Source organism: Orcinus orca, chromosome 5, assembly GCF_937001465.1.
Source record: "Orcinus orca chromosome 5, mOrcOrc1.1, whole genome shotgun sequence".
In the NCBI taxonomy this organism is placed as follows: domain Eukaryota; kingdom Metazoa; phylum Chordata; class Mammalia; order Artiodactyla; family Delphinidae; genus Orcinus; species Orcinus orca.
The window spans coordinates 43,179,118-43,205,505 of NC_064563.1; the positions used below are offsets into that span (position 1 = coordinate 43,179,118).

General features: G+C 37.8%; 1 protein-coding gene across 5 annotated transcripts in view; it reads left to right on the plus strand.

Annotated features, from left to right (window-relative positions):
* RSRC1 (arginine and serine rich coiled-coil 1) overlaps positions 1 to 26,388 on the plus strand; it is a 463,041-nt gene that overhangs the window by 249,103 nt on the left and 187,550 nt on the right. The gene's annotated exons all lie outside the window — the stretch shown is intronic.

The following is a 26,388-nucleotide window of genomic DNA, read 5'->3' on the forward strand; positions in this document are numbered from 1 at the left end:
TTTGAGCTTCTTTTTGTGTATGGTGTTAGGGAGGGATCTAATCTCATACTTTTACATGTAGCTGTTCAGTTTTCCCAGCACCACTTATTGAAGAGGCTGTCCTTTCTCCACTGTACATTCCTGCCTCCTTTATCAAAGATAAGGTGACCATATGTGCGTGGGTTTATCTCTGGGATTTCTATCCTGTTCCATTGATCTATCTTTCTGTTTTTGTGCCAGTACCATACTGTCTTGATTCCTGTAGCTTTGTAGTATAGTCTGAAGTCAGGGAGCCTGATTCCTCCAGCTCCGTTTTTCGTTCTCAAGATTGCTTTGCTATTCGGGGTCTTTTGTGTTTCCATAGAAATTGTGAAATTTTTGTTCTAGTTCTGTGAAAAATGCCAGTGATAGTTTGATAGGGATTGCATTGAATCTGTAGATTGCTTTGGGTCATAGAGTCATTTTCACAATGTTGATTCTTCCAATCCAAGAACATGGTATATCTCTCCATCTGTTTGTATCATCTTTAATTTCTTTCATCAGTGTCTCATAATTTTCTGCATACAGGTCTTTTGTCTCCTTAGGTTTATAGCTAGATATTTTATTCTTTTTGTTGCAATTGTAAATGGGAGTGTTTTCATGATTTCTCTTTCAGATTTTTCATCATTAATATATAGGAATGCCAGAGATTTCTGTGCATTAATTTTGTATCCTACTACTTTACCAAATTCATTGATTAGCTCTAGTAGTTTTCTGGTAGCATCTTTAGGATTCTCTATGTATAGTATCATGTCATCTGCAAACAGTGACAGCTTTACTTCTTCTTCTCTGATTTGGATTCCTTTTATTTCCTTTCTTCTCTGATTGCTGTGGCTAAAACTTCCAAAACTCTGTTGAATCAGAGTGGTGAGAGTGGGCAACCTTGTCTTGTTCCTGATCTTAGTGGAAATGCTTTCAGTTTTTCACCATTGAGGACGATGTTGGCTGTGGGCTTGTCATATATGGCCTTTATTATGTTGAGGAAAGTTCCCTCTATGCCTACTTTCTGCAGGGTTTTTATCATAAATGGGTGTTGAATTTTGTCGAAAGCTTTCTCTGCATCTATTGAGATGATCATATGGTTTTTCTCCTTCAATTTGTTAATATGGTTTATCACATTGATAGATTTGCGTATATTGAAGAATCCTTGCATTCCTGGAATAAACCCCACTTGATCATGGTGTATGATTCTTTTACTGTGCTGTTGGATTCTGTTTACTAGTATTTTGTTGAGGATTTTTGCATCTATGTTCATCAGTGATATTGGCCTGTAGTTTTCTTTCTTTGTGACATCCTTGTCTGGTTTTGGTATCAAGGTGATGGTGGCCTCGTAGAAGGAATTTGGGAATGTTCCTCCCTCTGCTATATTTTGGAAGAGTTTGAGAAGGATAGGTGTTAGCTCTTCTCTAAATGTTTGATAGAATTCGCCTGTGAAGCCATCTGGTCCTGGGCTTTTGTTTGTTGGAAGATTTTTAATCACAGTTTCAATTTCAGTGCTTGTGATTGGTCTGTTCATATATTCTATTTCTTCCTGATTCAGTCTTGGCAGGTTGTGCATTTCTAAGAATTTGTCCATTTCTTCCAGATTGTCCATTTTTTTGGCATAGAGTTGCTTGTAGTAATCTCTCATGATCTTTTTTATTTCTGCAGTGTCAGTTGTTACTTCTCCTTTTTCATTTCTAATTCTATTGATTTGAGTCTTCTCCCTTTTTTTCTTGATGAGTCTGGCTAGTGGTTTATCTATTTTGTTTATCTTCTCAAAGAACCAGCTTTTAGTTTTATTGATCTTTGCTATTGTTTCCTTCATTTCTTTTTCATTTATTTCTGATCTGATTTTTATGACTTCTTTCCTTCTGCTAGCTTTGGGGTTTTTTTGTTCTTCTTTCACTAATTGCTTGAGGTGCAAGGTTAGGTTGTTTATTCGAGATGTTTCCTGCTTCTTAAGGTGGGCTTGTATTGCTATAAACTTCCCCTTTAGAACTGCTTTTGCTGCATCCCATAGGTTTTGGGTCGTTGTGTCTCCATTGTCATTTGTTTCTAGGTATTTTTTTATTTCCTCTTTGGTTTCTTCAGTGATCACTTCATTATTAAGTAGTGTATTGTTTAGCCTCCATGTGTTTGTATTTTTTACAGATCTTTTCCTGTAACTGATATCTAGTCTCATGGCGTTGTGGTCGGAAAAGATTCTTGATACAATTTCACTTTTCTTAAATTTACCAAGGCTTGATTTGTGACCCAGGATGTGATCTATCCTGGAGAATGTTCCATGAGCACTTGAGAAAAATGTGTATTCTGTTGTTTTTGGATGGAGTGTCCTATAAATATCAATTAAGTCCATCTTGTTTAATGTATCATTTAAAGCTTGTGTTTCCTTATTTATATTCATTTTGGATGATCTGTCCATGGGTGAAAGTGGGGTGTTTAAGTCCCCTACTATGAATGTGTTACTGTCGATTTCCCCTTTTATGGCTGTTAGTATTTGCCTTATGTATTGTGGTGCTCCTTTGTTGGGTGCATAAATATTTACAATTGTTATATATTCTTCTGGATCGATCCCTTGATCATTATGTAGTGTCCTTCTTTGTCTCTTCTAATAGTCTTTATTTTAAAGTCTATTTTGTCTAATATGAGAATTGCTACTCCAGCTTTCTTTTGGTTTCCATTTGCATGGAATATCTTTTTCCATCCCCTTACTTTCAGTCTGTATATGTCTCTAGGTCTGAAGTGGGTCTCTTGTAGACAGCATATATATGGGTCTTGTTTTTGTATCCATTCAGCCAATCTGTGTCTTTTGGTGGGAGCATTTAGTCCATTTACATTTAAGGTAAATATTGATATGTATGTTCCTATTCCCATTTTCTTAATTGTTTTGGGTTTGTTATTATAGGTTTTTTCCTTCTCCTGTGTTTCTTGTCTAGAGAAGTTCCTTTAGCATTTGGTGCAGAGCTGGTTTGGTGGTGCTGAACTCTCTCAGCTTTTGCTTGTCTGTAAAGGTTTTAATTTCTCTATCAAATCTGAATGAGATCCTTGCTGGATAGAGTAATCTTGGTTGCAGGTTTTTCTCCTTCATCACTTTCAGTATGTCCTGCCACTCCCTTCTGGCTTTCAGGGTTTCTGCTGAGAGATCAGCTGTTAACCTTATGGGGATTCCCTTGTGTCTTATTTGTTGTTTTTCCCTTGCTGGTTTTAATATGCTTTCTTTGTATTTAATTTTTGACAGTTTGATTAATATGTGTCTTGGCGTATTTCTCCTTGGATTTATCCTGTATGGGACTCTCTGTGCTTCCTGGACTTGATTAACTATTTCCTTTCCCATATTAGGGAAGTTTTCAACTAAAATCTCTTCAAATATCTTCTCAGTCCCTTTCTTTTTCTCTTCTTCTTCTGGAACCCCAATAATTTGAATGTTGGTGTGTTTAATATTGTCCCAGAGTTCTCTGAGCCTGTCCTCAGTTCTTTTCATTCTTTTTTCTTTATTCTTCTCTGCCATAGCTATTTCCACTATTTTATCTTCCAGGTCACTTATCCGTTCTTCTGCCTCAGTTATTCTGCTATTGATCCCATCCAGAGTACTTTTAATTTCATTTATAGTGTTGGTCATCGTTGCTTGTTTCATCTTTATTTCTTCTAGGTCCTTGTTAAATGTTTCTTGCATTTTGTCCATTCTATTTCCAAGATTTCGGATTATCCTTACTATCATTATTCTGAATTCTTTTTCAGGTAGACTGCCTATTTCCTCTTCATTTGTTAGGTCTGGTGCATTTTTTTCTTGCTCCTTCATCTGCTGTGTGTTTTTCTGTCTTCTGATTTTGCTTATCTTACTGTGTTTGGGGTCTCATTTTTGCAGGCTGCAGGTTCGTAGTTCCCGTTGTTTTTAGTGTCTGTCCCCAGTGGCTAAGGTTGGTTCCGTGGGTTCTGTAGGCTTCCTGGTGGAGGGGAGTAGTGCCTGTGTTCTGGTGGATGAGGCTGGATCTTGTCTCTCTAGTGGGCAGGTCCACGTCTGGTGGTATGTTTTGGGGTGTCTGTGGACTTATTATGATTTTAGGCAGCCTCTCTGCTAATGGGTGGGGTTGTGTTCCTGTTTTGCTAGTTGTTTGTCATAGGTTGTCCAGCACTGTAGTTTGCTGGTCGTTGAGTGAAGCTGCGTGCTGGTGTTAAGATGGAGGTCTCTGGGAGATTTTCGCCGTTTGATATTATGTGGAGCTGGGAGGCCTCTTGTTGACCAGTGTCCTGAAGTTGGCTCTCCCACCTCAGAGGCAGAGCCCTGACTCCTGGCTGGAGCACCAAGATCCTTTTATCCACACGGTGCAGAATAAAAGGGAGAAAAAGTAGAGAGAATTAGTAGAAGTATGAAGAAAGAAAGAAAGGAGGGAAGGAAGGAAGGAAGGAGAAGGAAAGAAGAAAAGAAGGAAAGAAGGTAAGAAGGAATGAAAGGAGGGAGGGAGGGTGGGAGGAAGGAAGGAAGGAAGGAGGGAAGGAAGGAAAAAAGAAAGAAGATACAGTAAAAATAAAGTATAATAAAGTTATTGAATTAAAAAATAATTATTTAGGGAAAAAAAGGGGGGACGGATAGAACCTTAGGACAAATGTTGGAAGCAAAGCTATACAGACAATATCTTACACAGAAGCATACACATATACCCTCACAAAAAGAGGTAAAGGGGAAAAAATCATAAATCTTGCTCTCAAAGTCCACCTCCTCAAATTGGGATGATTCGTTGTCTAAAGGAGGGAAGGAAGGAAAGAAAGAAAAGAAAGAAAAAAAGAAAGAAAGAAAGAAAGAAAAGTATAATAAAGTTATTAAAATTAATTATTAAGGAAAAAAATTTAAAAAAAAAACAATGGACGGATAGAACTCTAGGACAAATGGTGGAAGCAAAGCTATACAGACAAGATCTCACACAGAAGCATACACATACACATTCACAAAAAGAGGAAAAGGGGAAAAAATCATAGATCTTGCTCTCGAAGTCCACCTCAATTTGGGATGATTCGTTGTCTATTCAGGTATTCCACAGATGCAGGGTACATCAAGTTGATTGTGGAGCTTTAATCCGCTGTTTCTGAGGCTCCTGGGAGAGATTTCCCTTTCTCTTCTTTGTTCTCACAGCTCACAGGGGCTCAGCTTTGGATTTGGCCCTGCCTCTGCGTGTAGGTCGCTGCAGGGCGTCTGTGTTTTGCTCAGACAGGATGTGGTTAAAGGAGCCGCTGATTCGGGGGCTCTGGCGCACTCAGGCTGGGGGGAGGGAGGGGCACGGCGTGCGGGGCGGGCCTGCGGCGGCAGAGGCCAGCGTGACGTTGCACCAGTCTGAGGCCCGCCGTGCGTTCCCCCGGGGAAGTTGTCCCTGGATCCCGGGAACCTGGCAGTGGCGGGCTGCACAGGCTCCCCGGAAGAGGGCTGTGGATAGTGACCTGTGCTCGCACACAGGCACCTTGGTGGCAGCAGCAGCAGCCTTAGCGTCTCCCGCCCGTCTCTGGAGTCCGTGCTTTTAGCCGCAGCTCGCACCTGTCTCTGGAATCCGCGTTTTTAGCCGCGGCTCGCGCCCGTCTCTGGGATCCGCGCTTTTAGCCGTGGCTTGCGCCCGTCTCTGGAGTTCCTTTAAGCAGCGCTCTTAAACCCCTCTCCTCGCGCACCAGGAAACAAAGAGGGAAGAAAAAGTCTCTTGCCTCTTCGGCAGGTGCAGACTTTTCCCCGGACTCCCTCCCGGCTAGCCGTGGTGCACTAACCCCTTCACGCTATGTTCAAGCCACCAACCCCAGTCCTCTCCCTGCGCTCTGACCGAAACCCGAGCCTCAGCTCGCAGCCCCGTCCACCCCGGCGGGTGAGCAGACAAGCCTCTCGAGCTGGTGAGTGCCGGTCGGCACTGATGCTCTGTGCGGGAATCTCCCCGCTTTGCTCTCCGCACCCCTGTTGCTGTGCTCTCCTCCGTGGCCCGAAGCTCCCCCCTCCGCCTCCCGCAGTCTCCGCCCGCGAAGGGGCTTCCTAGTGTGTGGAAAGTTTTCCTCCTTCACAGCTCCCTCCCACTGGTGCAGGTGCCCTCCCTGTTCTTTTGTCTTTGTTTTTTCTTTTTTTCTTTTGCCCTGCCCGGGTACGTGGGGAGTTTCTTGCCTTTGGGGAGGTCTGAGGTCTTCTGCCAGCATTCAGTAGGTGTTCTGTAGGAGTTTTTCCACGTGTAGATGTATTTCTGGTGTATCTGTGAGGAGGAAGGTGATCTTCGCGTCTTACTCTTCCGCCATCTTCCCAGCACCCCCCCCTACTTTAAATGTTTAACACTGTCATTGTGTCATTGTTTTTAATAGTAATATTATATCTCATGAAGTAGATTTACCTAACTAGTTTTTTTTTTTTTTTTCCTTTTTTGCGGTACGCGGGCCTCTCGCTGTTGTGGCCTCTCCTGTTGCGGAGCATAGGCTCCGGACGCGCAGGCTCAGCGGCCCTGGCTCATGGGCCCAGCCGCTCCGCGGCATGCGGGATCCTCCCGGACAGGGGCACGAACCCGTGTCCCCTGCATCGGCAGGTGGACTCTCAACCACTGCGCCACCAGGGAAGACCAGTTCTTGCAATTTTTAGAGCAAACTTCAATACACTAAAATGTGGCATAAACGTACTTTATATTGAACTGTACAAAGAATTTAATAGTCTTCCAAGTTTTTTTAATTCTTTTACCTTTAAAGCTTTCTCCTTTTCTCATGAAACCCATTTTTCCTGGTCCGGCTGATGAAATCCTACTTGGAAAATACAGGAAGGATTAAGGATAGAGTAGAAAATAAAAATTGTTACCACTTTATCTTATATTTTTCTAGTTTTTTCTAGGATATGCATTTCATGTAAAAATTTTTTATTTAAAAATTCTTTTACCAATCTGGGTCATTTTACATATATAGTTTTACAGTCTAAAAATGCAATCCTAGCATTTCCCCATGTTATTTAATGTCTTTAAAAATATTTGAAAAATTGACTACTATGCTGCTTCCATCAAGGGGTTAGACCACAATTTAGTTAATCATTTACTTTGGAGGGACACTTTTCTGTGTTTGAAAAACATTGTAATGAACACGCTTGCACGGACGAGGAAACAGAAGCCCTTAGAGTTTACACAAGTCAAGACTAGAATACAGTTCTTCGAACACCCAATCAATCTTTTGCCTTTTGTCTTTTTCTTTCACGCATATAAAACTTTCAGGCACATAATGAAACATATCCTGTATGCAAATATTCCATCTAGGAAATCTCTTAGTATATCATTCCAATCGAATAGATTATTTTCTACAACATGTTCATAGAGACATAAAGTAAACCTACAAAAGGTCAAACAAATATTTTATCTGCTTCAGTGTCCATTTTTGCTCACTGTGGTTCAGACAACTGAATATTTAATGAATGGTTTTGTGGAGAAACCATGTTTTAAAAAACTTTCTAGTACTTTTACCTCTTGTCTTTTGGTAGCAAAAACACTTCAAAAAAGTGATTTTGGAAGATCTTTTAGAAACAAAGTAAAGTAACTGCATTCAAATGTAAAAATTATAACTTGGAATGAAACGAAAAAGGTTTTGTCAAGAGAGTTAAAAACTTTTGTGAAGTCAGTAAAGCAAAGAGAAATAAGTAGACCAGTCCAGATGATTGGTATTGCAGAGAACACCATTCCCTTCCCAGCAGTCGTGATATGGTACAAAGGGAGAGAGACAAAGTCAAAAAGCAGAAAGAAAAGTAGTCACAGGGAATAAGTTTCTTAGAAATAGTTGTTGCCATGCTACAAAGGGTTTTAAAAATAGGAAGTATTATTTTAAACTGAATTCTAAAAGGATCAGGAAAGATATTTATTTAATTCTTTAAAATAATAGCTAATAGATTAGCCTAAAATGTTAATATTTATGGACTAAAAGATGTGCTGATACTTAAACTTGTGATAACAAAAGTAGATGGTTATAATGATGTTAAAAAACACCAAGATATTAAAATAGAGTTTAGAACCATATGAATAGTTTTTATTTATGTTACTACACACTTTTTCATTTTACAAAAAATTTAGGAAACTGAAATTATTTGTACCTTACCTTTTAATATATAAACAACTGTATTATTAAATCTAATTTTAACCTCAATGTCATGTCTAGAAGTATTAGTAAAATAATTTGTTTTGCATGGAATTATTTTAGAATTTCTGACAGGCCTAATGTACAAATAACTGATGCATATAAAAAGCCCTAATGCCTTATTTTTGTGGGAGAATCTCTTGGTTCAGCTGTCAAAGAAAAAAAAAGCCACAATTTCTGACAGGGGAATGTTAAGTAAACATTTCTGTGGCACAATTGTGTAGCCATTACAAATAAATGATGGTTTGGGTTTGTTGTTTCTTCCATTTTCTGTTTGTTTTAAGCTTCTAAACTTTCATTAAATTAGCCAAGCTTCTTTCCCTTTCTCCCCGCCTGTCTTGGTTCCACAGAGGGGAGAGAATTTCTCCTTCATCTACCTAGCTTCCATATAAAGCTACTTCGTAAGTTGGAAATCTAAACCTTCTGCCTAAGTTCTGTTAAAAGGTAGTTTAAGTAGTGAGGTTCCATATCTGGGGCTAGGAATGAAGGAAATGAAGAAAGGGAGAGGGCAGTCATTTTGAAAGAACAAAGAGGTAGTCTGTAGCATTTTCACAAGGATTTTGAGCACTCTGTGGGTCATTTAATAGTCCATACTGTATCCAACCAACTAGTTAGGGCTGGACAAAGATGGTGGCATTTCTACAACTAAGGATGACTGAGGAAAAGGAAATTCCAAGTAGGGGGTTCTACATGAGGAAAGCAGGGGGAGAGATATGCAAGACGTGGTTGAGAAATAGTGCGAGGCCATGTATTGTTGAAATGTTGGATATGAAGACAGAAATGGTTGAAAAATAAGGATAGAAGAATAAGGTTGAAAGGTACTGATGGCATTGAAAATTAAGGTGATAAATTTATGCTTAACTCTGGAAGCAGTGGAGAGTCACTGATGAATTATTTAAACAACAACTTAGTCTTGCTTTGTGAAGGTAATGTTAGCAGCTGTATATAGGATGAAGAAGGTAAGTGGAAAGGATACAAGGTATAGTAGTCTAGATAGGGGGTCAGCCTTTTTTATAACAGACCAGATAAATATTTAGGCTTTGTGGGCCATAAGATCTCTACCACAACTATACAACCCTTCTGATTGCAGCCATAAACAATGTATAAACAAATAAGGCTGGCTATGTATTTGCATAGTATATGAGCTACGTCATTTCGTAGGTACTAGTATTGGGTTGTGAATATGAGTTTCTTAAACAGACCTTGAGAGGGTTGTAACCTTAGGTTCAGAGTCACCTCTTTAACTTACTCATCTATAAAATGACATCTTTTTCAGTTTTTAATAAAGAAAGTAGCTATAAATAACTTTTTTTGCAAACCCCTTAAGCTGTTTAGAGAAAATGTTTGACGAAAACTTTTAATATGCATTTGCTATTGGGAATAGAATATGTGTTGTTGGTTTAATTCTCTTCTTTTCTGGCCTTTACTTAAACTAACTTGGTGCTAAGTTCTAGAGGCAAGATAAATCTACTTTTGAGCTATTTGTAATATTTCTAGCTTAGACCTTTATCCTAAGAGACAGAATTTTAGTAACTGTTAAAATGAAATGTAGCCAGAAATATGATAAGCTGTTGATAGGTGTCTCTGTCATACTGAGATTACATTTACTTTAAAGGAAATGGCACAGTACCTATACTGTGAATATGTTTAATATTTTTAAAGTTACTCATCTGAAAAAGTTTGATTAAAATGAGCTTTTTAGATGGCACTCACAGTCTTTAAGATCGTTAATGGTAGCATCCAAAAGACTAAAGAAAATTTAGTTTTGACTTTATCAGTCTTTTATGGCAATTAAAAATTATTTGATTTATCTCTCTCCCCCCCCAATGAAACTTAATAAGCAGATGAATCTCAAGTTATGAGGCAGTATAGAGTTGCTAAGAACATAGATTTTGTGATCTGGATTAAAATTCAAGTTCTGCCACCTTATCATTTTTGTAACTTATGGTAATTTATTCTTCATCTAAGAGATAGCATTAAGAATGCCTGTCTTGTCAGGATTGTTATGAGAATTTTGTTAAATAAGATGTATGTAAAGTATTTAGCACAGGGTCTGGAACATTATAAGCATAAAATAAATAACAACTATTAGATTTTTTCAAAAAAGTTAATTTTTTTTAGATAGTTTATGCTGTCTTTCAGGAATGTCTTTCATGTTGCTGGGAAAGATATGGCACATAGAAATTATCACATATATATATATTTGGAGCTCATGTGATCACTTTAAGAATTGCCATTTTATTATCAAACAGGTTGGTTAAAAAACTTACTAATTATGTGCAGATTACATGGTTCATTTTTACTACTTGTTATAATTTCCACAATACCATTATCATTCTCTCAAACATCCAGCTATTTAAGTTAGGTAAATTCTTCCTAACAGATAGAATTCCTTGAAATTAGTACTTCAAAATTATTTTATATATGATAATTATAAGGATTCTAAAATTTACTAGGAAGTTTATTTCAAAAATATACCTACTGAGCATTGACTGTTTTCCAAATACTATCCTAGGTGCTAATGACACAGAGATGTAAGACAGTTGTTGCCTTCAAAAAGCTGATAACCTTCAAAGAAGGAAAGATAGGAAACAAAATGAGTAATTATACTGAAGATGTGCTGATACATGTGTGCCTAGGACATTACAGGAGCATAGAGCAGAGAATTGTAATCATCATGAAAGCAGTCAGGGAGAAAATAAGCTGAAACTGATGAGATTTTTAGGAGGTGTTGCCTCTTGAGCTGAACTTTGAAAGAACATAGTTTAGCTAGGAAAAGGAAGTAAAAGTTGTCCAGACAAAGGGAACCAATAGGTTTTTTGTATAGATAATGCATTTTTATGAACATGCATTAGAAAAAGGGCTATGTGACTCTGGACCAGTAACTTTTCCCCACAAGGCTGTTGTCAGTATTAAAAGAAATAATAGCCTTACGATTCCAGTAAAGATGGAATAACAGGTCAGATTTACCCTCCCATCTCAAACAACTAAAAAAATTGGACAAATTCTTTGAAAAAACAGCTCTCAAGACAGTGGACATCAAACATGAAAGACAGTGATTCCTGAGAGATGGGAAAAATGAGGTGAGCCATTCTAGGCTTAAGGCCTAGAGAACTTGTCCTGTCATGCCACAGGGAGGGAGAACCCAGGTAGCACCTGGTGGTCTCCTTGAGTTGAGAAGATGGAGCTGTGATATCAGGGAGGCGAAAGCCTCTAGAATTCACAGGGCAGGTTACCAGAGAAGAGTGAGCTACAGAAAATCTGCAGAGGACCCCTTGAGTATTAAGCAGACTACTCATCAGTACTTGCATGTGAAGAAACTATCCAAGGCTTGGGAAAGAACCACCTGAAGTGACTCGAGGAAATCGTACCTCCCACTCACGCAGAGCTGGGCATAGTGCTGTTCCCAACAACCAGTATGGAAAGCCTCCTAATTCATAGTGCTTCCACTCAAGTACTAAACATGTCTTATCTCAGTAGTGGGGAAAAATTAACTACAGACTTAAAGTTGTTCTGGTTCTGCCTAACAAAGTCAGAACTGAAAGGATCAAACTGCTTCCAAGTAATTTAACTGTGTCCCAGAACAAAAACTAAGATAATTTATAGGAATACAAAAATATCTAACACACAACAAAATAAAATTCTCAATGTCTGACATTCTGTCAAAAATTACCATGTATTCATGAAACCAAGTCAGTATAACATGTATTAGGAAAATCAGTCAGTTGAAACTGACTCAGAATTGATACAATAAGAAAATTAGTAGATAAGGACATTAATAGAATTATCATAACTATCTTTCATATGGTCAGAGAGCTGCTAGATTGACTGAATGTATTTAGTAGAAACATGAAAACTATAAAAAATAAAAATTCTAGACATAAAAACTACATGACTGAGATGAAAATTACACTGGATGAGGTTAATGGAGATGACACATTGCAGGATATGGATTAGTGAACTAAAAGATATAGCAAAAGAAGCTATCCAAAATGAAACTGGAGAGAGAAAGACTAAAAAACAAAAGCAGAAAAAAAAGAGCATTTCTGAGCTGTGGCACAACTTCAGGCAGCCAAGTACACAACATTCATGTCACTGGAGTCCTGAAGGGAAAGGTGAGAAAAGGGGGCAACAGAAAAATATACTTGAAGACATAATGACTAAAATGTTTCCAAACTTGATAAAAACTATAAAATAGCAGTTCCAAGAAGCTCCACAAGCCCCAAGCGCAGGAAATGTGAATAAAACTACACCAAGGCATATCACAATCAAATTGCTTAGAGCCAGTTATGAGAAGAAAATCTTAAAAGCAAATAGAGTAAAGATATCATTGTTATTATGTATGAGGGAATAAAGATAACCATGGAAGCAGATTCGTCATCAGAGACAATGCAAACTACAAGACAATAAAGCAACATCTTTAAAATAACGGAAGAAAAATACTATACACCTAGAATTCTGTACCCTGGGAGAATATCTTTCAAAAATGAAGGCCAAATGAAAATTTTTTAAAAAGACACTCAAAAATGGAAAGAATTTATCACCAAACATCCTGCAGTACAAGAAATATCAAAGGAACCCATTTCAGCACTAGAAAATGATACCACTTAAAAGCTTTTGCACAGCAAAAGAAACCATAAACAAGACAAAAAGACAACCCTCAGAATGGGAGAAAATATTTGCAAATGAAGCAACAACGGATTAATCTTCAAAATATACAAACAGCTCATGGAGCTCAATATCAAAAAAACAAGCAACCCAATCAAAAAATGGGCAGAAGACCTAAATAGACATCTCTCCAAGGAGGACATACAGATGGCCAAGGGGCACATGAAAGGATGCTCAACATCACTAATTTTTACAGAAATGCAAATCAAAACTACAATGAGGTATCACCTCACACTGGTCAGAATGGCCATTATCAAAAAATCTAGAAACAAATGCTGGAGAGGGTGTGGAGAAAAGGGAACCCTCTTGCACTGTTGGTGGGAATGTAAATTTATACAGCCACTGTGGAGAACAGTATGGAGATTCCTTTAAAAACTAAAAGTAGAGCTACCATATGACCCAGCAATCCCACTATTGGGCACACGTACCCCTGAGAAAACCATAACTCAAAAGGGCACACGTACCCCAATGTTCATTGCAGCACTGTTTACAATAGCCAGGACATGGAAGCAACCTAAATGGCCAACGACAGATGAATGGATAAAGAAGATGTGGTACATATATACAATAGAATATTACTCAGCCATAAAAAGAAACGAAATTGGATAACTTGTAGAGACGTGGATGGCCCTAGAGCCTGTCATACAGAGTGGAGTAAGTCGGAAAGAGAAAAACAAATATTGTATATTAACGCATGTATGTGGACTCTAGAAAAATGGTACAGATGAACCTATTTGCAGAGCAGGAATAGAGACGTAGACGTAGAGAACGGACATGTGGACACGTGGGGAGGGGAGGGTGGGACAAACTGGGAGATTAAGATTGACATACATACACTACCATGTGTAAAATAGATAGCTAGTGGGAACATGCTGTAAAGCACAGGAAGCTCAGCTCCATGCTCTGTGATGACCTGGATGGGTGGGATGGGGGCTAGGGGTGGGAGGGAGGTCCAAATGGGAGGGGATATAGGTATACATGTAGCTGATTCACTTCACTGTACAGCAGAAACTAACAAAACATTATAAAGCAATTATACTCCAATAATTAAAAAAAAGAGTGAGTCCTCAGGGACTGGGAGCTGCTCTGGACCTGGAGGAAAGGCTCTGGGTCCAGCAGGGTGAAATGGCCCCTGGAAAGGGTGGTGGGTTGAGTAATGGGACACAGGTCTTTGTGTTCTCAGGGAGGCAGGGAAGGCCCCTGCAAGACTTGGGCTAGCATTTCCTTTTGGCTAGAATACCAGATGGTCAGGGAATGACAAGGAGCCCTTGGGGTCTCCTGACTCAGCTAGGACTGGGAGGGGGGCAGTAAGGAAACATATGGAGCATCACATGTGACAGAGAACCAAAACAATATCTCCCACCCCACATGCACTTCTAGAACCTTGCACCTCCCCTATCAAGACATGGAATCTAATTCTCCTTCCCTTGACTTTGGCTTGGGACTCTTGGTAACCAGTGGAGTGCAGTAGAAGTGACACTGTGACTGCTAAGAAGGAGTCATACAAAGCACCACAGCTTGTTGGAACACTCCTTCTGGAAGCCATCAGCTGTCATGGAACAGCCCAAATGCCTAGAAGCCACCATGTTGTAAGGAAGCCCAAACGAGCCCATGCCAAGAGACCACCAAGACCACTTGAGGACAAGGAGACAGCTGGCCAAACGCCCGGCTGTGTGCACCTGCCCAGCTGTGTGCATCTGCCCAGCTGATTCCTTCCCACCTTCCTGACACAAAGAAACCATGAGAAAGAATAACTGATTGTTGTTTTAAGCCAAAAAGAAAATGATACCAGATGGAAAACTGGGTTGATATAATAAAAGATTAGAGAGTACTAGAAATGATAACATCATGGGTAAGTATATCTCTTTAAAAGATGATGTTTAAAACGTAGACACAGTATATTGTGGAGTTTATAACAATATGTGACAGCAATGACAATAGTAATACAGAGGCTGGGAAGGGAGAAATGAGAGGATACTATTATAAGGTTTCTATAGTATATAGGAAGTGGTATAATGAAGATAGAGAGTGAAAAGTTAAAGAAGTATACTGCAAACTTAGCAACAACCAAAATAACACAAAAGAATTATAGCTAATAAGCCAACAAAGAATATAAAATGGAGTTATAAATATGGTCAATCTAAGAAAATGCAGAAAAAGAAGAAAAAAGGAGCAAAAATCACATGGGACAAATAGAAAACAAATAGCAATGTGGTAGATTAATTACTTACAGTAAGTGTAAATTGGTCTAAACATTCTAATTAAAAGGCAGAATTTTTTCAGATTACATAAAAGCAAAATCCAACTATGTGCTGCCTATTTAAAAAAAAAAAACGTTTCAGATATAAAGGCCAAGAGGTAAAAATGATAGAAAAATATATACCGGGCTAAAACTTAACATTGTTGAGATGTCCCTTCTCCTCAAATGGCTATGTAGATTCAATGCAATCCCATGCTAAAATCTTAGCAGGGACTTTTTTTTTTGGTAGAAATTGATAAGCTTATTTTGAAACTGGGGATGCATAAGAGCTAGAGGAGCCAAAACTACTTGAGAAGAAAAAATTTGGAGAAGTTATTCCACCTGATTTCAAGTTAATGTAAAATTGTACTCAAAGAAATAAAGACAGTGTGGTATTAGTATCAAGATTGACAAATTGATCAATGGAACAGCATAGAGAGTCTAGAAATAGACTCATTTAAAGCAAAAAATAAAAACCACAGAAAAACAAAAGGTTTTTCAATGTATATGTTGCACCATATACAGACTTAACAAAATGTATTTCATAGAACTAAATGTAAACAAACCGTAAAACTTCTAGGTATAAACATAGGACAAATCTTTGTGAAGTGGGGTTAGGTAAAGATTTCTCAGATATAACGCCACAAAAGCATGATTCATAAAAGACGAAATTGATAAATTGGACTTCATCAATATTAGGAAATTCTGCTCTTCAAAAGAAACTCTTCAGACAATGAAAAAACAAGTCACTCAGTGGGGCGGGGAGGGTTTATAAGTATAAATATATAATTCCGTGTGTGTGTGTGTGTGTGTGTGTGTGTGTGTGTGTGTGTATAATTTGCAGACCTCATATATGAAAAATTACTTTCATTATAATTAAGAACTCTGAAAACTCAATAATAAGAAAGCAGTTTAATAAAATTGGCAAAAGATTTGACCATCTATTTTACCATCAAATATATATATATATATATATAGATAATAAATAGGCACATGAAAAGATGCTCAACACCAATAATCATTAGGGAAATATAGATTAAAACCACAATAAGGTATACTAAGTCATGACTAGGATGTGGAGCAACTGACACTCCTATACAGTGCTGGTGGGAATATGAAACCACTTTGGAAACAGTTTGGTATTTTCTTAAAAAGTTTAACATATGTTTACCATACAATTCAACCATTCCAATGCTAGATATATACCCAAGAGATCTGAAAGCATATATTTATATAATGACTTTTACCTTAATGTTTATAGTATGTTTTATAATAGCCAAGAAACTAGAAATAGTTTGAATGTTTGTCAACAGGTAAATGCATAAAGAAGTTGTAGTATTTACTTACAATGGAATACTACCCAGCAGTAAAAAGGAATGCATATCGATATATACAACAGCATGGATGAATTTCAAAATAATTATGCTGAGTTTAAAAGCTAGACATAAAAGAGTACATATCATATGATTCCATCTATATAACATAGTAGAAAGTGCAAAGTAATGTATAGTGATAGAAAGCAGATCAGTGGTTGCCTGCGAACTGGGAAGTGGAATGGAGGCACAGAGGGGCATGGAAGAATTAAAGAAGGACGTGGAAAATTTTGGAGTAATGGACATGCTCATTATCTTAACAGTAATGATGCTCATGGCTGTATGAGTATGTCAAAACCTATAAAACTGTACACTTTAAATGGTGTAATTTATTGTGGTTTCATTATACCTTGATAAGCTCTCTGAAAATTTTAAGAAAATATAGAAGTAACACACATGATTGGCATAATGTAAACATTTAGTAAATAGTAGTTTCTTTAAATTATTATTTTTATTATCTTCCTCATTATGCTTTCAGATCTTTGAAATTTGAGACTGTATTGGAGTCATGTCAGCATCATGGCATAGAGTGAAACATTACCTTTGTCTCTTCCCTTCAATATTCAACCAGTAAAACATCCACAACTGAGCAAAGCTGACTCTGCCCAACATACCAGAATGCCAGAGAATTCTGCATTTCTGTACATCTACATATGGGTGGTCTAGAACACATAGGGGAGATAGAACTGAGGAAAGAGTAGAGGAGGTGCCTGCGATTAAGGCCCTCCAGCCTCAGCAGCTGTGCCCACAGGCCCATAGCATTTAGCAGCAGCAAGGGAGGCAGCACACATGACTTTGGCCTCCTGGCCACAGTGGCATCTGTGGCCACAGGTAACTGGGCTGCAGTGGCAGCAGGGCCTGGGACACCATCCCCCTCCCCAGAACTGCAAACCTGACAACACCAGACACAGCAGAGGTGCCCATGCAACCCTGACTTCTCTCCCACCCTCAGCCTCTGTGGCAGAGCTTGAGACTCAGGATATCCTGAGTAATTGTTTTATTTTATACAACAGCAGCAGAATACACGTTCTTCTTAGGTACACATGGAACTTTCACAAGGACTGACCATACGGTGGGACACAAAACAAGTCTCAATAAACTTAAGAAGATTGAAATCATATCAAACATCTTTTCTGATCACATCCATGTTGTAGCATATTATAGAATTTCCTTCCTTTTTAAGGCTGAATAATATTTCAGTGTATGTTTATACCACATTTTGCTTATCCATTGATTCATCAGTGGACACTTGGGTGTTTCCATTTCAGCTCTTACGAATAATGCTTCTATGAACATGGGTGTACAAATATCTCTTCAAGACCCTGCTTCCAATTCTTTGGGGTATGTACCCAGATGTGGAATTGTTAGATCATATGGTAATTCTATTTTTTAATTTTTTGAGGAACTGCCTTATTGTTTTCCACAACCCTGTATCATTTTAATTCCCATCAATAGTACACAATGGTTCCAATTTCTCCACATTCTTGCCAACACTTGAGCTGTGTGCAAGCTGCTCTAGGAACAGGTGCACTGTTGCTTGTCACGTGGCTGGGGGTGGGGGATGGGTAGTTGCTACTGTGCTAATAGCTGAAACTGACCAAAATTAACCGCAATTTACCCTCCACATCTTCCCCTGGTAGTTTGCAAGCCTTCAAAATAATCCAGCGTTCTAAAAGAGTTATGTCAGACAGATTCTGCCAGTGTAATTATTGTCTAGATGGGGAGATGGATTCCTGGTGCTTATTACTCTGCCATGTTCCAGAATCCTCTCTGTATATATTTTTTTGTATAAAAAGAGCATATGATAATATAAAATTGAGAGTAATAGCTGAAAACCATATAATGCAGTCCTAATTTTATTTTGTGAAATGTTGTTGCTAAGCTTGAGTTCTCTCCTTGCTCAGCCAGTCTTTCTTTCAGACTATATTTCCCTGTCATCAACAAAGCCAAAAGTGTGGTTGGCAGCTGGAATGGCTGTAGCTTCATCAACTTACAGAATTTCCATAGGGGTGGCCAGTGGTTAGGAAGCTAAATATGAATGGAAGTGAGAAGAGTGAGCAAATAGTTTAAATAGTTCAGTGTGTAAACTGGCTTTTGTAAGGATAGACTTCTTTTTGCTTCTCTTTTTTTTTTGTATGGTCATGGCTCAGAGGATTGTGCTGGTTTGGAATGTTAGCTTTGGCAGTATTTTGAGAATCTAGACATGCAGTCAGTCTATTTGTAAGGAACTCAGGGTATTGGACTAAATAAGAGCAAAACCAAAGTTGAAGGAAAAAGTCTAGACACTGAGGTTGGTCACCTCCACAAGTCATCAAGAGACTGACCTTTCTTTTGGTTTCATCTTAGGAGCTTTTGTTTCTTCCTAAGAAACCACTTTCTTCTCTAAAACTAGGGCTTACCAATGGAGTTATGTAGGTATACTTGGCTACCAAGGGGAGGGGAGGGAGCAGGGCAGTTCTGTAGAATCCATGGCAATAGAAAGACTACCAAACCCCTCCTCCCCAAAAAAGGACCCCTATTAATTTAGAAAGTTTAAGCCCTATGTGATATAAAATCTTATAGTAAAAATTCATACTGTACTTACTGTTGTTCTATCAATGTCATTGCTAATATTTATTTTTTAAGGGAACAACATTTATATTCTGTGTAATTCAGTTTTGGTAATATTTTTCTAATTATGCATTACTAATTTTGATTTAAGGAATACTATTATTTTTTAACATCTTTATTGGAGTATAATTGCTTTACAATGGTGTGTTACTTTCTGCTTTATAACAAAGTGAATCAGCTATACATATACATATATCCCCATATCTCCTCCCTCTTGCATCTCCCTCCCACACTCCCTATCCTACCCCCTAAGCGGTCACAAAGCACCGAGCTGATCTCCCTGTGCTATGTGGCGGCTTCCCACTAGCTATTTTACATTTGGTAGTATGTATTAGTCCATGACACTTTTTCACTTTGTCCCAGCTTACTGTTCCCCCTCCCCATGTCCTCAAATCCATTCTCCATATCTGCATCTTTATTCCTGTCCTGCCCCTAGATTCTTCAGAACCATTTTTTTTTTTAGATTCCATATATATGTGTTAGCATATGGTATTTGTTTTTCTCTTTCTGACTTACTTCACTCTGTATGACAGACTCTAGGTCCTCACTACAAAAACTCAATTTCGTTTCTTTTTATGACTGAGTAATATTCCATTGTATATATGTGCCACATCTTCTTTATCCATTCATCTGTCGATGGACACGTAGGTTGCTTCCATGTCTTGGCTATTGTAAATAGAGCTGCAGTGAACATTGTGGTACATGTCTCTTTTTGAATTATGGTTTTCTCAGGGTATATGCCCAGTAGTGGGATTGCTGGGTCATATGGTAGTTCTATTTGTAGTTTTTTAAGGAACCTCAGTACTATTCTCCATAGTGGCTGTATCAATGTACATTCCCACCAGCAGTGCAAGAGTGTTCCCTTTTCTCCACACCCTCTCCAGCATTTATTGTTTGTAGATTTTTTGATGATGGCCATTCTGACTGGTGTGAGATGATATCTCATTTTACTTTTGATTTGCATTTCTCTAATGATTAATGGTGTTGAGCATTCTTTCATGTGTTTGTTGGCAATATGTATATCTTCTTTGGAGAAGTGTCCATTAAGGTCTTCTGCCCGTTTTTGGATTGGGTTGTTTGGTTTTTTGTTATTGAGCTGCATGAGCTGCTTGTAAATTTTGGAGATTAATCCTTTGTCAGCTGCTTCATTTGCAAATATTTTCTCCCATTCTGAGGGTTGTCTTTTCATCTTGTTTATGTTTTCCTTTGCTGTGCAAAAGCTTTTAAGTTTCATTAGGTCCCATTTACTTATTTTTGTTTTTATTTCCATTTCTATAGGAGGTGGGTCAGAAAGGATCTTGCTGTGATTTATGTCATAGAGTGTTCTGCCTATGTTTTCCTCTAAGAGTTTTATAGTGTCTGGCCTTACATTTAGGTCTTTAATCCATTTTGAGTTTATTTTGTGTATGGTGTAGGGAGTGTTCTAATTTCATTCTTTTACATGTAGCTGTCCAGTTTTCCCAGCACAATTTATTGAAGACACTGTCTTTTCTCCATTGTATATTCTTGCCTCCTTTATCAAGGATAAGGTGACCATATGTGCGTGGGTTTGTCTCTGGGCTTTCTATCGTGTTCCATTGATCTATCTTTCTGTTTTTGTGCCAGTACCATACTGTCTTGATGACTGTAGCTTTGTAGTATAGTCTGAAATCAGGGAGCCTGATTCCTCCAGCTCCGTTTTTCTTTCTCCAGATTGCTTTGGCTATTCGGGGTCTTTTGTGTTTCCATACAAATTGTAAAATTTTTTGTTCTACTTCTGTGAAAAATGCCATTGGTAGTTTGATAGAGATTGCATTGAATCTATAGATTGCTTTGGGTAGTAGAGTCATTTTCACAATATTGATTCTTCCAATCCAAGAACATGGTATATCTCTCCATCTGTTTGTATCATCTTTAATTTCTGTCATCAGTGTCTTGTAGTTTTCTGCATACAGGTTTTTTTTTTTTCTCCTTTGGTAGGTTTATTCCTAGATATTTTATTCTTTTTGTTGCAATGGTAAATGGGAGTGTTTCCTTAATTCCTCTTTCAGATTTTTCATCATTGGTGTATAGGAATTCAAGAGATTTCTGTGCATTAATTTTGTATCCTGCTACTTTACCAAATTCATTGATTAGATCTGGTAGTTTTCTGGTAGCATCTTTAGGATTTTCTATATATAGTATCATGTCATCTGCAAACAGTGACAGCTTTACTTCTTCTTTTCCGATTTGGATTCCTTTTATTTCTTTTTCGTCTCACTGCTGTGACTGAAACTTCCAAAACTATGTTGAATAATAGTGGTGAGGGGCTTCCCTGGTGGCGCAGTGGTTGAGAGTCCGCCTGCCGATGCAGGGGACGCGGGTTCGTGCCCCAGTCCGGGAAGATCCCACATGCCGCAGAGCGGCTGGGCCCGCGAGCCTTTGCTGCTGAGCCTGTGTGTCCAGAGCCTGTGCTCCGCAACGGGAGAGGCCACAACAGTGAGAGACCCGCGTACCGCAAAATATAAAAAATTTAAAAAAAAATAATAGTGGTGAGAGTGGGCAACCTTGTCTTGTTCCTGATCTTAATGGGAATGGTTTCAGTTGTTCGCCATTGAGAACGGTGTTGGCTGTGGGTTTGTCATATATGCTCTATATTATGTTGAGGTAAGTTCCCTCTATGCCTACTTTCTGGAGGATTTTTTAGCATAAATGGATGTTGAATTTCGTTGAAAGCTTTTTCTGCATCTGTTGAGATGATCACATGGTTTTTATCCTTCACATTGTTAGTATGGTGTATCACATTGATTGATTTGCGTATATTGAAGAATCATTGCATTCCTGGGATAAACCCCACTTGATCATGGTGTAGATACTTTGAATGTGCTGTTGGATTCTGTTTGCTAGTATTTTGTTGATGATTTTTGCATCTATGTTCATCAGCGATATTGGCCTTTTTTTGTAACATCTTTGTCTGGTTTTGGTATCAGGGTGATGGTGGCCTCATAGAATGAGTTTGGGAGTGTTCCTCCTTCTGCTATATTTTGGAAGACTTTGAGAAGGATAGGTGTTAGCTCTTCTCTAAATGTTTGATAGAATTCACCTGTGCAGACATCTGGTCCTGGGCTTTTGTTTCTTGGATTTTTTTTTTTTTTTTTTTTTTTTTTTTTGCGGTATGCAGGCCTCTCACTGTTGTGGCCTCTCCCGTTGCGGAGCACAGGCTCCGGATGCGCAGGCTCAGCGGCCATGGCTCACGTGCCCAGCTGCTCCATGGCATGTGGGATCTTCCCAGACCGGGGCACGAACCTGTGTCCCCTGCATCGGCAGGCAGACTCTCAACCACTGCGCCACCAGGGAAGCCCTGTTGGAAGATTTTTAATCACAGTCTCAATTTCAGTGCTTGTGATTGGTCTGTTTATATTTTCTGTTTCTTCCTGGTTCAGTCTCAGAAGGTTGTGCTCTTCTAAGAATTTGTCCATTTCTTCCATGTTGTTCATTTTATTGGCATATGGTTGCTTGTAGTAATCTCTCATGATCCTTTGTATTTCTGCAGTGTCAGTCGTTACTTCTCCTTTTTCATTTCTAATTCTGTTGATTTGAATCTTCTCCCTTTTTTTCTTGATGAGTCTGGGTAATGGTTTATCAATTTTGTTTATCTTCTCAAAGAACCAGCTTGTAGTTTTATTGATATTTGCTCGTTTCCTTTATTTGTTTTTCATTTATTTCTGATCTGATCTTTATGATTTCTTTCCTTCTGCTAACTTTGGGGTTTTTTTGTTCTTCTTTCTCTAATCACTTTAGGTGTAAGGTTAGGTTGTTTATTTGAGATTTTTTTTGTTTCTTGAGGTAGGATTGTATTGCTATAAAGTTCCCTCTTAGAACTGCTTTCGCTGCATCCCGTAGGTTTTGTGTCATCATGTTTTCATTGTCACTTTTTTCTAGGTATTTTTTGATTTCCTCTTTGTTTTCTTCAGTGATCTCTTGGTTATTTAGTAGTGTATTATTTAGCCTCCATGTATTTGTATTTTTTACAGATTTTTTTCCCTTAGGAATATTATTTTTTAATAGAATACAATTTTTTCTCCATAAGTTTGCTTCATACAATATAATTGTGACATTGTGTTCTTAAATATGTCCTCATTTATCAGTTCTTATTTAGAGAAATTGCTGTATTCCATGCATTTGTATTTGATGCTAGCTTCTTATTTATTTCATAAAGTATTTTTTTTTCTGGCTCTGAATAACATTAGTACCATTTACCAGTTTTAGATGGAATTCATACCAATCCCTGGAGTCTAATACACTCTAAAATAGTTAAAGCATTAGAAATTTTGGCACTCAAGCCCCAAAGGTTTTTTCAATCTGTTGGCAGTCAAGCCCCAAAGGTTTTTTCAATCTAAGTCAGCTTAGTATGATGATACCTAACTAAAAATGGATTAGTAGAAAAATGTTCTTTTAACTGTGTATTCTGTTTCTTCTTTCTTCTTAATCTTTTCTTAAAAAGTAACTATAACTGGCAATCAGAATGATGGCAACATAAATCAGGCTGCCTCCTCTCCATTTCCAGCTCCAGCTTATCTACTTTTTCTGGGTCAAGCAGCTACTGATGCAGATAGGTAGGTGGGACCTGGAGGGTTTCAGCCAAGTGACCTGTTGTGATGCTTTCCCTCTCTGGGACAAACTCAAGGCTGAAATATTGTGGAGGAGCACTTGGAAAGAATTTGAAGGGCAAGTGACTGAGAGAAAAAGACTGCAACCGAGAATCCCATATCCATTCAAATTATTCACCAGTTGTGGCGAAAGAAAGATATTTGCAGGTGGGAAAAAAGTGAAAGAACATGTGTATCTGAATACCCTATCCAAGAAAAATGCTTGTGAAATGAATCAAATATTTTTAAAAGCAAAAATACTTATAAAAGACAAATTACTTTTAAAAGTCTGGCAAATCTAACAATGTGTTTGTCCCCATAGTTGGAATTGATCCTTATATTTCGCAAATAATTTAGGAAGTTATATTTGTATAGGCAAATGTACTATCTTGGATAGATTTTTTTTTGAACAGAATCAAAAATCTATCCGTGTGCTTTTATATCTGTGAAATTAATTGCTTTGAATTCATGAATATCCTAGTGATGTAGTTAGAAGAATCCTGAAATTTGGAGTCAGAAGGTCTTAATTTCAGCCTATCATTTACTAGTAAAGGCAAGTTAGGAAACTACTCTTATTCCATGGTTTTCTTTATCTTTGAAATATGAATCCTGTATTATAGATTGTTAGAGGAATTAATAAAATATAAATATGTCTTAACAGGTGTTTTTATCATAATCATCAACCATTAAGACTCTTAGGGACGGTAATCAACATATTTTTAAGACATAGATTTTAACTGGGGGAGAGAGGGAGCTGCTATGGAGGAGGTTTTGTGGGTTAAGAGACTTTAACAATATTGTTAATATTTTACTGAATATGGGTACTCATCACTTTGTATATTTGTTTTAAATATTTCTTATTTGGTAAAAATAATCGTTTCTTATGAAATACCTATAACTTTCCCATGAAATATCTTACCCAATAAAGTTTCTCACATTTTTCTATCAAACGTCACTGCTTACTAGGATACTCTGAAATGTATACTTCATAATTCTGTGCTTGCTTGAGATCTGCTAGTCAGAACATTATTTCCTTCTTGCCATTCTAGTTATGCTATGTTGCACAAAGTATCAATATCATGTTTCTACTGTGTTTGTTAAGTAGATGGCAGAGATCACAGACTGTCTGTTTCAGGATTGAATCTGGCTCTGAGAAGTACTGTTTGTTCCACACAGTATTTGTCTTTATGGTGACTTAAAGTCTCAGGAAAAAAAATGAAGAAGTTTTATAACCCTTGATTTGCATTTCTGCATGACAACACTGAGTTGGTGCTGAGTACCAGCTGCTTTCTTTAGCTGGGCCATGTGCTCCGCAGTTTTGCACACTCACTATGCTCCCTGATACTGATGTCAAATGTCATTTGCCTTTCATCATTATAAATGTTCGTGTTAATTGCTTGGCAGTTTCCTTTATAACTGTTAGAGAGATCATATTCAGTAGATGTCACAGTCTTCTATTGATATTTTGCTATGATATTTTAATTTGATGTCACATTTTTAATATTGATAACTTTATAAAGCACACTTACGTACATTTTTTCTACAAACATATGACATAAAATATTCTTTTTGTTTGTCAACTCCTCCTTCTCTCATATCCAATCAGTCCTTTCATGTTACCAATTAAATGTTTCTCAAATCTAGTTCTTCCTCTCCAACCTTACTGCTACTGCTCCTCCCCAGGCCCTCATCGTCTCTCATCTGGAGTTCTTTAATTGCTCCCTAACTGAGCTCCTTGCCTTCTGTCACATTCTTTGCAGTTCATCCTCAAGTATATTGCTAGAATGATGTGTCAGAGTGCAGATCTCATCTTGTCACCCCACTGTTTCACATTCTTCCAAGTCTCTCCGTCTTATATGGCAGGGGTCAACAGTCTTTTCCTTAAAGATCTACATAGTAAATATTTTAGACTTTGCTGGCCATAAGAGTCCTGCCGCAAATAGTTGACTCTGCTGTTGTTGAGTTGAGCACAAAAGCAACCATGGACAATATATAAACCAATGGGCATGGCTATGTTCCCATAAAACTTATTTACAAAACCAGGTTTAGGTCATAGTTTGTTAATCCCTCTTCTATGATATAAAAGGCTAGCCCTGTCTTCTTTCCTGTCTCATCTACCACTCTCCTATCCTGTTTCTTACAGTTTATTCAGAAGTACCATTCAAATTCTTAAACTTTTCTGAGCACAACATCTTCTTTCCATATCCAATTATGTAATTCTTTTCATTCAGGCTGTTTTTTCACAAATAGCAAAACATTCAAATATATCTTGTAAAATGTTAATTCTCAAATGATGGTATCGTATATAAACATGAGATTATTTAGTCACTTACTGACATCTTAAGAAATGTAAAGTCTTAAGTATTAAAAACAGTTTTTAACAAGTCTTTCATAAAGATCATAACCTTGATACAATCCATCTTATTGTTTGGATACCATCAACATATCCAAAAATCTCAGAATAAGGTCACTGGTAGGAAAGTAGTTTCAACATTATCAACTGTATTGAATCAAAGTTCATTGAGAGACTAATTTTAGGACAGTTAGTAGGAATTGAAAGCAGTAACTCACGTTGTGTCCTATCTTTATCACAATTGCTCCTTTCAAATACCGTAAGGAAAGCAGAAAATATTTGGTTTTAGGATATAATTTGCCTGAGATATTGGACTTTAAGTTGCTATTTAACTTCTAATAGGTCATTTTGCATGTTTCCATATGCAAAGAAACAACACAGCTTGAGAGTATGTTGTTAAATGTGTGGGTTTTGCCTCCTTATTAA